Genomic DNA, 12,372 nt, shown 5'->3' with positions numbered 1-12,372 from the left:
TTTAAAAATTGGGAAAGTTGTCCCTTTACTGAAAAAGAACGATCCCAATTTAATGAACTATCACCCTGTAACTATACCTACAGTTTTTTCTAAAATGTTTGAATATTGTTTTTTGGATTGATTTGAAATATTTGTTAATGCCTCATAATATACATTTTATAACTATCTCACTACTATGATCGACGCGGGTAAATGTCCCGTTGGGTTTTTTTGTGATCTAATAAGGGCATTTGACTGCGTTGATCACTATAAATTACTCAATAAGTTGTTGTGTTATGAAATTGACGGTGCTGCTCTAACATGGATTGGTTCATTTTTAATAGATCGAAATAACATGTAAAGCTCAAATGTAATAATAATAACACGAAGTCTATACTTTTGAAAGTAGACATTGGCGTTCCACAAGGTTTAACATTGGGACCGATATTGTTTCTATTATATATAAATGATCTGGATAAGTCAGTATTTAGTAGCCATTTTACAATTTTTGCAGATGACACATCGATTTTAACTTCACATAAATCAGATAATCATTTAAAAATTCAGTGTGAAAACGTATTAAGTAAAATATACAATTGGTTTAATCAAAACTCCTTAAATTTAAATATGAAAAAAAACTCACTGCTTGAAGTTCCATAATTGGCAGAAGCCTTGCAGTGATTTGATGATAAGAATTGATAACTATGTACCTAATATTAAATAGGAAAGTCATGCTCGATTCTTAGGTTTGCATATACAGGGTGTTAAAAAAAGAGTAAAATATTTAAGGAAGTAATAGTATGAACCAAAATAAGCAGAAAAGTCTCAATAAATATGGTTCCGCAAAGTAACGGTTGCGGAGATATGGAATGTTTTATATTTTTTAGCCCCTTTTTTAATTTTGCAAAAACGTTCTGTATTTTCTTATAATAGTTGGTTGATGTTTAGTGAAATAAACAGTACGTATTTGACAGTTGTTCTCAGTGCACAAGTTTTCTTTCGCTATGGCTGGTTACTCTAACGCAGAATTAACAGACATGCATTTCATGTATGGTCGTGCTAATGGGAACGCCACCGAAGCGCGACGTCTTTATGTTGACGCTTATCCAAATCGCCAGATTCCTTCACAACGCATGTTTGGAAGAATTCACCAAAGATTGCGTGATACCGGTTCCTTGAGCAAACAGTGCCATTTATCCGGAAGACCAAGGTCGGTATCCACTCCTAGAGCAGAAGAAGAAATTCTAGCACTGGTAGAGCAGAATCCAGGTACGAGTGTGCGGAGAATATCAGCCGAGGTAGGAATTAGTGGTCCTCTTGTTTGGAGAATCCTTCACGAGCAACTGCTTTATCCATACCATGTGCAACGAGTACAGGCCTTAAATCCAATAAATGATCATCAAGCACGTTTGGTTTTTTGCCGCTGGTTTCTACGTCATGATGCTGAAGACCCTCGTTTTCTTGCAAACATTCTTTTTACTGATGAGGCCGGGTTCACAAGAAATGGAGTGTTTAATTTTCACAATACGCATATTTGGGCCGACGAAAATCCTCATGCTCTAATAGAATCTGGACATCAGGCACGTTTTTCATTAAACATTTGGATGGGTATTGTAGGTGACAGGTTTCTAGGTCCTGTTGTTTTACCAAACCGATTAACAGGCGCTGCTTACCTCAACTTTCTGCAGAACACACTGTATGAGTTTTTGGAAGACATTCCTTTGAATCAGAGGCAACAAATGTGGTTCCAGCATGATGGTGCTCCAGCTCATTTTTCCATGGCCGTTAGAGAGCATTTACACCAAACTTTTCCACATAGATGGGTAGGAAGGGCCGGACCTGTTTTATGGCCTCCAAGATCGCCTGATCTGAACCCTCTAGATTTCTTTGTTTGGGGATATTTGAAGACATTAGTGTATGGTACTCCTGTAAATAGCCTGGAAGAGCTGCAGCTACGGATTAATCAAAAGTGTCAAGAAATCCAAACCAAGGAGGGTGTTTTCGAAAGAGTTCGAATATCGTTGAGACGAAGATGTCGTGCCTGCTTGGAAATGGACGGAGGGCACTTTGAACATCTTCTGTAACTTTGTTTTTTGTTTGTTAAAAGCTTCCTTTGTCGGTTTATTCCTAATAAAATAAAATGTTTGAAAAACGAATAGTGGTCCATATCTCCGCAACCGTTACTTTGCGGACCCATGTTTATTAAGACTTTTCTGCTTATTTTGGTTCATACTATTACCTCCTGAAATATTGTACACTCTTTTTTAACACCCTGTATATCAGTTTTTAAATTGGAAAATACATTGTGAATACCTAGTCTTAAAGCTTCACTCGCAGTCGTATCTTTTTAAGAATTTACGCACAGTTGTTACCATAAAACAGTTACTATACTATTCTCAGATAGAATCATGCCTTAGATATGGTATATGTTTCTGGAGTTGGTCTTCTGCTATAAATGTGTTTTATTGCTCAGAAACAATTTTTAAGATCCATAATAGGATTATCTTGAACAAGTAGCTGTATAAATATTTTTATAGATCTAAACATTTTAACACAACATATATGAGTTATGTATTTATATATTTTAAAACCGTAACAAATTCTCTTTGAAATTAAATATACATGATAAAGATATCAGGCAGAAAGATAATTTTCATGTACCTTTTAAAAAATATAATATAACGTAGAAATCTCTAGATAGTATAGGTTTAAAGACATATAATTTACTGCCAACGGATATAAGAAGTGCCAGAACTCTTAAACGTTTTAAAGAATGTCTAAAATATTAAAAAAAAAATTATTGTGTTAGTGACTACATTAAATAATAATGTGTATGTTTGTATTATACTTAAATGTGTTAATGTTATATGATTGTTATCTATGTGTTTTTATTTGTAAAGTTTAGTTGACTTAATCCTATACAATTTTGTATTGTCTAAAGGAAATAAAAAACATGAAAGCAAAACCTAAAATAAAAAAACGCCTAACACTATGTGTAATGTGTAAGACATAAGCACTGCAGGAAAAAATAGAAATCAAAATATAAAAACGAAATACACAAGGACATAAGTACAAAACAATTTCAAAAATAATGAAAGTAGATACTATGTTCAAGAAGATTTGGGCAACTGGTGTTGAAAAGAAAATTTTTTATGTGTATAGATTCCATTCGAATACTTGTCATTAGCTGTAATAAATATTATTGCATACTTATGACAATATAAAATTTGAAATAGTATTTTGAAAACGTTGAATTGTCGGTTTGCTCGTTTATAAATTTTACTAAAAATAACTTACTGTATGTCCGATATAGATCGATTATTATCTCTTTTAATCAAATAATATGAAGACTATGTTCCAATGCAATCTGCGAAACGGTACAAAATTTTTTGTGTCTGCGTATCTCTTTTTTTAATGATAATAAAGAAACGAGAGCTATGACAGAGTGTAAAAGAATTCGACTTCATACAAGTTCACACCTTGAGAAGCGTAGAAACATGTCTCACATTTCGGATTCGAGAACGCGGATCCCCGGAGGTTCCTCGAAACTAGCGTGACTTGAGAGATATTGCGAAAAGCGCACTGAGCAAATCTTACGACTTGTGCGGTTGTAACATTATAAATTTATACTCCTTTCTATGGATGTCCTTTATGAGAAAAACCAACAAGTATAAATAAGAGCTACAGAGCTGCATAACCCCCCAAATTATAGCAGAAGTACAGCATGAACAAATAACTAAATTCAATTTTTTTTTCAAATACGCTATAATATTATTAAATTACTAGTATTTTTATTATTTTATAGTTTAGTCCTATAATCAATGCCCAAACTGTGTCAATGGCAGTAATATCGCAGCTCTCAGAAACCATCGGATCAATATCACTGAAATACTAGCAGCTCAAATTCTTATTTCAGGGGTCGAGAACTGTCGATAGTTGATACCATCGATAACTATTGATAGTTAAAAACCCGACTACCGCTTATTATCGATATCTTCCGACATCTCGTAAAAAAGGTTTATTCAAGAATATGTGAAATCAATATATCTTCTTTAATGCAAAACTGTGAAAATGTTACCCCATATTTTTGAGGATGGTACCTAAATACAAACCAAAAGTTGTACAGAAACAAAATAATGATAGAACAAATAGAAGCAGCAATGGGTAAACAATTGAAAAATGGAATCCTTTTTGCACAAGCATAGATAGAATATAACATACGTGGAGCTGTATGAAGATGGTTTCCAAAAATGGTTTTATAGGTCAACTTTTAAGGTCAACACATTTTGTCATTCACTTGTTAAAAACCTATAGTGCAGCACACCCAGTAAGAAAAGTCACGAGCTTCCACTGGTGGGAATGACCTAATTATAATAATTGTAACCTGAGGGGTTATTTCTTTATCTATCTATTTACCGTTATAAACCAGTATCATAACGAGTCTGGATTTCAAAGGAGTTTACTATTCAATTCTCGAAAGGGAGTATATAATTATCATTATACTTTAATTAATACGTGGGAACTTAGAAATGTTGTATGTCCAGAGAATGAATTTCAGGCACTTACCCTTTATTGCTTACGTAGAATGTAATCCGGTGGTTGGCTATACAGGGTGACACTGAAGTTGAGAGAAACAAAAGGAAACACCAAAACTTCCAGGAAGCGTTTTAATAACAATAAACAAAACAAACAAACAAAATAACAACACAACGGCTCGAACAACATTATTAATTAATTTGACACGCGACAGCTTACCAAGATTCAGGGAATGCGCGCTCCATAGCAAAATTTGGAATGACTTTATCCATCATTAAATTTAATTAACTAGCCTGAGACTCTAAAACTAAGTCGACTGCTCAATGTGGAACCTAAGGAAGAACTGACTTTTTCTCGTAGATCTCTCCTGAATTCGACACTTCGCTTCGACACGCCCATTTCTTGGGTCCAGAAGTTTCTGTTCTTATGTTATTGGCGGGAACCCTGAATGTCGGGACGCTTTGGCATAACTATGCCATGTTAATAATTATCTTAATTGACTGATTTTACAATTGTCTAAATAATTTTGAAACTAAACTTACTTACAAGTAACCCTAGCCTTCCTCTAGCGACTCCGCGTAGCAAATACGGAACGGATTAGTCGATCTCATTTAATCTACTCTTATAGTTTGGAAAATCCGTCAAAAAACCAACTACTTGATCTGTTACTTTCTTTTCCAATTACTATCAATTTAACAATTTGATTTAATTCTACTTTGGAACCTCTACGCTCTTCTCGTAATTTCGTGCGTTATTAAAAATATGGGTTTCTACGCTGGCGCCTCCCAGACGCAACAGATTTCTGTCACATGGCCCCGACTCTAAGTGAACTTGTTCAAAAAATATTGCTACATTTCTCCGAAGGACAACGCCATACCTACTTGAGAGACATTCACTTTCCGATAAATTAGTGTTGACTGAAATATTTTACTTTTTGGCCCCTTCGTTCCGAGAACTAACAAATAAAATACCACGCGTCCCGGCTTTTGTTACATAATATTCCCTAAAAATTTTAATTCACAAACAAAATAATAGATTCACCCTTTACCGTGATATCTACCTGTTTACATTTAAATTTAATGATCACTGAGGTACTGACTTACTGAAATGTTGCTTTTATTGGTGAAATTTTTCTCTTTGAAGTTTAATTAATTGGTAATTTTATATATTCGTATATTTTTCTTGGCAACTAATAACGTACGTACTTATGATATTGAGCTAATTAATCTTTTAATTGTAACATTTTTTTATTTATATAGTACAAGATGTTTACGTCTCTCACTCATTTATTTATTCTCAATGAATGCATTTTTGAATTTATAAAATACTTTGATGTTTACGTCTCCCATTTTTTATATCCCATTAAAAATAAATCTCCAAGTAAGTACCTTTACTGGAAAAATATCTGAATGTTTACAGTACATACCTTTCTTTACGTAGACATTTTTAAGTAATTTCAGCGTACCCGGCGCATTCACCATTTTATAGACATTAAATTTTTTGTTAAATTAAAATAAAAAGACATGAAATACAATGTTAATACAAACAAAATAAATTCATAGAAGCAAATGAGGAACAATTTAAGCATCTACTGTAGAATTTCGAGTTTTGCTCTTTTATTTACGTAATTGTGCAGCTATTTTGTTCTGTCTGTCTCCGAGTCTGTTTTCTAATATTTTTCTGTTCTTATCAATTTTTTTAAGCATTCATTCATGCTTCAGCATTCAGTCCATTCAACAATTGTTTATGTTAGTAGTGGTAGTGTAGTAGTTTACAAAATCTAAAAAGAATACTTTTTTTTTGTAACATGCTTTAAAGTTTACAAAACCGTTTAGAAATGTAACAAATTTTGACATTTTTCGGTTGTACCACTTCAATTACCTGTAGCGACGACACTGCTTTTCAGAAAGAAACCATTTGCACGTTATTCTTAACGCACAGTTGATGTTTACTCGTGTACAAATTTTTAAATTTTTGTCTTTAGTCGATTTAAAGATAATTAAGGAAAATCATTTAGAAAGTAACAACTGAAACACACTGTATCTCGAAAACAGGGCATCTATGAAAAAGACGTTATATGAACTACCCCCATTATTTTCTCATGATGGACTCGCTCACCATTTTTTGGGACATGAACGGGACACCCTGTATATTACAAGTCGTTTTAATTTATTGTTTTTGAGTTGGATTAAACGAAACAATATCTTAACAAAACAAATAAACACACATTTTCTTCGTTATTCAGATTATTGTCGACTGAAATGATGAGAACATATCCCAGGTGTATATCATTGACTGGACTAAAGCACTTGATCATTCTGAGCCAGTTGGTGTCTTATGTTTTGATTTTAACAAGGCTTTTAATAAAGATCCTACTAGAAGTTTGCTTGCGAAACTGGATCATAGTGGCGTCCATTGAAACTTGTTTCATTGGATCCCTATCCAATCAATTTTTTTTTTTTTAAGGAAGAAAGCTCAATGTCAAGTAAGTGATTCTTATTCTCGTATTCTTGAAGTTGTGAATGATGTTCCTCATTTTGTCCTTTTTTTTTAATAATTATTTAATTGCTCCTAGTGTATATTGTTTGTTAGAAATAGTGTTGTCCATAAAACATTTTTAAATAAGATAAATAAATTAATTATAGATATGCAAAAGATCGAATCCCTCAGACAAGAGTCCTAACTACTGATACTACGGGAAACAACTAATCTATGGTCAACATGTCCCTGATTATAATTACATAATACACACATTATATACAGGGTGGTCCAGATTTTAATAGAAAAACTTCGGGAAAGTATTAAACAACAAAAATTAATATCACTTTGCTCTATGAACATAGGGGCAGAAAGCCACCGTTTATGAGATACAGGGCGTTGAAATTATCAAATATAAAACCATTTTTTTAAATATCTGGTAAACCGCTCCATCCAATTTATCCAAATTTGGTACACATTTCTTTTCGAATATTTCTCTTAGTTCTGTATGCACACAGTCCAAATAAAAAAACCAGTGGCGGAGAAACAAGGACGTTGTTTTCTTATTTAGAATAAAACTTCTACGCCACTGAATTAATTGGTAATATGAATACATTTTGTAACGGTCTGAAATATTCCGGATGAAAAAACATCCTTTTATTTTTGTCGAAAAGTGAATGGTTTACAAGTTATGAGACATATTATTCAAGTAAATAAAGCGTTGAAATAGGGAAAAATAAAACGAATTTGGGTGGTCCAGATTTTTAATAGACAAACTTCGAGAAAGTACTAAACAACAAAAATTAACATCACTTTGTTCTATGAACATAGGCACAGAAAGCCATCATTTGTGAGATACAGGGCGTTGAAATTAACAAAAGTAAAACAATTTTTTTAAATATCTGGAAAATCGCTTCATCAAATTTATCCAAATTTGGTACAAACTTTTTTTCAACTATTTGTCCAAGTTCTGTATGCACACAGTCCAAATTCAAAAACCAGTGGCGGAAAAACAATGATATCGTTTCCTTATGTAAAGTAAAACTTTTACGCCACTGAATCAATTGGTAATATTAATACATTTTACAATGGTCTGACACATTCCGGATGAAAAAACACTCTTTTATTTTTGTCGAAATGTGAATGGTTTAAGAGTTATGAGACATATTATGATGCGGTTTTCCAAATATTAAAAAAAAAATTAGTTTATTTTTGTTAATTTCAACACTTGTATCTCATAAACGGTAATTTTCTGCGTCTATGTTCATAGAGCAGTGATGTTAATTTTTGTTATTTAAAATTTTCCCGAAGTTTGTCAATTAAAATCTGGACCATCCAAATGTGTTTTATTTTGCCCTATTTCAACGCTTTGTTTACTTGAATAATATGTCTCATAATTCGCAAACCATTCACTTTTTGATAAAAATAAAAGAATGTTTTTTCATCCGGAATGTTTCAGACTATTATAAAATGATTTAAAGAAAAGCCAAAGAAATTTGTATGTTAAAGTGTGTATAAAATTTTATACACACTTTAACATACAAATTTCTTTGGCTTTTCTTTAAATCACCGAAGTGTGTACTCAAGATACAGTCGTTATTATTTATTATAAAATGTATTCATATTACCAATTAATTCAGTGGCGTTGAAGTTTTACATTAAATAAGTAAACGACATCCTTGTTTCTCCACCACTGGTCTTTGAATTTGGACTATATGCATACAAATCTAGGGGAAATATTTGAAAAAAAATATGTACCAAATTTGGATAAATTTAATAAAGCCGTTTTCCAGATATTTAAAAAAATTGTTTTATTTTTGTTAATTTCAACGCCCTGTATCTCATAAACGGTGGCTTTCTGCGACTAAGTTCATAGAGCAAAGTCATGATAATTTTTGTTGTTTAGTGGTTTCCCGAAGTTTGTCTATTAAAATCTGGACCACCCTGTATATTGAAATTGTTAAATAATACAATGATTCAAAGAAGTATTCTTGTTGCTCTATCGTCACCCTTGACAAAAGCTAATCACGTAAAACACAGCTACTACAAAGAGTTATTTTTATTTTCACATCTTACTTAGGATTGTTTCATAAGGTAGCTTCCCTTCTCGTATTTAAATAATAAATATTAACAGAAAAAAATTATATCTAACATAAACTTTTAGAAAAAAGTGACATTTTGAAACAACAGTGGGAAAAGTTCTAGACATGAGTAGATCATTATTTTTATTCTGATAGAATTAATCAATTAATTAATTGGAATTAAAATTAAAATTAATTATAGTTAGATTAGATTAGATCAGATCAGATCAGATCAGATAGAATTAATTGGAATTAGATTAGATTAGTTAGTATTAATTAGTATTAGAATCAGAATTAAATAGAATTAAATTAATTAATTAATTAGAATTCTAATTGACAATAAAACACCTTAAAATATCATTGTGCTGAAAATACACGTAACATATTACTCTGCTATAATAGGTAATACGGAGAAAATGTAATACTCGATTGTAATAAATAAAAGTGCATCACGGAAATAAATTCTTTAGAAGCTTATCGACCACTTCCATTCTGACTGACGAAATTAAATTGGAAGAATTGAGATAAGAGAGACATACCCTCCTACCCAAATTTATTGCCATGTCAAAACAAATTCTCACTATTAGTAACCTGTCGGGGGATCCTGAGCATATTTAAGAAGCTTAAAACTCCACCTGAGCCGAGAATAAAAATTTAATGGTCCCATAAATCTGATACAATAAATTTATTACACAACAAATCGATTACATCGTTTTTGACATAGTGGATATGTGTACTACCAGGTCCTGCTTGACAAATCGTGATTTATTCCCTTTATTGCAGTTACAATAAAATCCCAATGAAGCATGAAATTAAATTTTGCACTGGCATGAATGCAAATATTGCATTTTGTTTAAATCTAGATCACATTTTTATAAATAAACGAAAAACGCCACTAATGGATTTATCTGACAATGAAAATATATATAATAGTTCTCGGTTACAATTCCATTTACATATCATATGTTTAAAAATAACAATATAAACAGGAAAAGTTTGACTTCAGTTGATGGGTTGTTCAGAAAGAAAAATTAAAAATATTTGAATCAGCTAATATTAAATTACATATTTTTAAAAAAACTGAAAAAAGTTCTCGATAGGGTTAACATTGGAAGCAAAGGTAAATAAATTTGTTATACACAAATACACAAATTATTTTGCCAAGAAATTTCAAAATACCTAAAATTTTTCTTACACTTAAATCAGGTTTTAAAATGGATAAAATGCAGGTTATACCTGATTATCAGTAATAATATAACAAGAGAGTGAGAATAAATTGAAAATAATTTGACAGATTTTTTGAAAACTTGTTGCCAGGCAATAGTCACGAGAGCCCGCAGGGCTCGAGTGGCTATTTCCAAATGGCAACAAGTTTGAACAAAATCTGTCAAATTATTTTCTAATTTATGGAACTCGCGAGTTATATTTGACTAGATTATTTTTTGATTCACAAATTTTTACAATAAAAAAGATCAATAAAACTATCATAAAACTATTGAAAAATTTAATTTAATTAATTATTACAATATACGAAAATATCGTTGACACATTGTGAATATATTAAAAGAATTAACAATTTAAATTAGTACAATGAAAAACGCAATTATTAAAAATATTTCGAGTCATTATTTATTGAGGATTTGGAATTGCTTGTTATATTAAGTGTTTCCTCCTGCGTATTTTCTCTAAGATTATTTATTATATTTGAATGATGTTCTTGGTTCAATTGTAAGTATGGTTTAATCGAACTTGCAGAATTATGACCAGTGACCTTGATTAGTTCTTGTTCTCCTACACCAGCTTTTGAAAGGTTACTTACTGCACTTGATCTGGCAGAATGGTTAGTTATTTTTTTAGTAACTGTGTCTAGACCTACTTTTTCTGCGGATTCTTTCATCCATTTTGAAATGGAATTTATTCCCACAGGAACGTTTTTATACCAAGAACCATGAGTTTGCCATGCCGGATTTGGAGTAAGAAACAAGCGTTCGGTTTTAATATTTTTTTCACGTTTACCCATTAGTTTTTCAAAAAGACGAACAGGGCAAATATCTGGGTTATTTATGTTTGGAGTCAACCATTTACTATTAGCGCACCTTTGCGCTCCACCCTGTGCAGTTTTTGTAAAGATGGGATTGTATTCAATGCGGCCAGTATTTAATCTTATTATGTCGGTTTCTTTTTTAAAATAATGAACTAAACATTTCGTAGCTTCTCCTCCCCTCCAAGCTAGTTCATACGATGCAACGTGAAAAAACTTTCTTTGCAATCCACAAGGTGTATCTTCGTCCCAATAGTTAAAAATTTGCAACAATTCTGTATTAGAAAGTGCCACAGAACTTTGTTTGTGCTTTTCAGGATGTTTTTGTAAAATTTTTCTTTTTGCATCTCTTGCATTTCGAGCATTTTTGAATTCTATATCATGGAAAGGATCAAAGGACCTGTTATACTTATTAAAGTAAAGTTCTTGAACTAATTTTGCCGTTTTATTCCACATTGTCTTTATTACTGCTTCTTTATAATCATTTCCGTCTTTTCTTTTCATGTTATAAGCCCAATCTTTCAAAATCAATGCCAGAGTAGCTGTTGTAGTAGATTGATCCAGAATATAATTTCTTTCTTTGGTGAAGGTCTTAAATTGTCTCCATATAGACTGATTACTTATTAGAGTATTTTTCGAAGTAGTTTCTACAATCTTCTTTGTTATTTCTGCATCAGAAAAGGTACTAAACCGATGATTTTCACCCATTTTATATATCGCGTTGACACAATTAGGTAATTATTTTGACAACTATCTGACACGCAAATAAAAGCCACAGTGATTATTCCCGAGAATAATCACAAGAGATTTATTCCCACTATAATAATGACATAATTGGTTGAAACTTACCCTTGTGACAAATAAAGAAGCATTTCATTGGTTTTAAGAAACGTCAAAAAATAATCAACAGAATGTAAATACGGGACGGAAGTAATATTTGATACAAATCTTTAATTTAAAGGCCACTTTAAGAACCTATCTCCTCTGCTTAACAAAATTTTGTTTTATAATTAAATAGTCAAATAATATTCGTAACCTGAAATTAGTTATTAAACTTTATTACACTTTGGTAAGACCTATGCTTGAGTTGAGTATGGTTCACTGCTGTAATGGAAATGTACGTTTTTTTAAAGGTATTTTTACCCAGTTTGGAATGAATACGTTGCATAACAGGTGAGTCATAACATTATGTCAAAATTTTAAATAATCTGATGTAGTTTATTAGGTAGCTGTGTTTCAGTTTATTGTTCATTCCAG

Source organism: Anoplophora glabripennis, unplaced genomic scaffold (genome assembly GCF_000390285.2).
Source record: "Anoplophora glabripennis isolate ALB-LARVAE unplaced genomic scaffold, Agla_2.0 scaffold1141, whole genome shotgun sequence".
In the NCBI taxonomy this organism is placed as follows: Eukaryota; Metazoa; Arthropoda; class Insecta; order Coleoptera; family Cerambycidae; genus Anoplophora; species Anoplophora glabripennis.
This window is presented reverse-complemented; position numbering follows the sequence as displayed.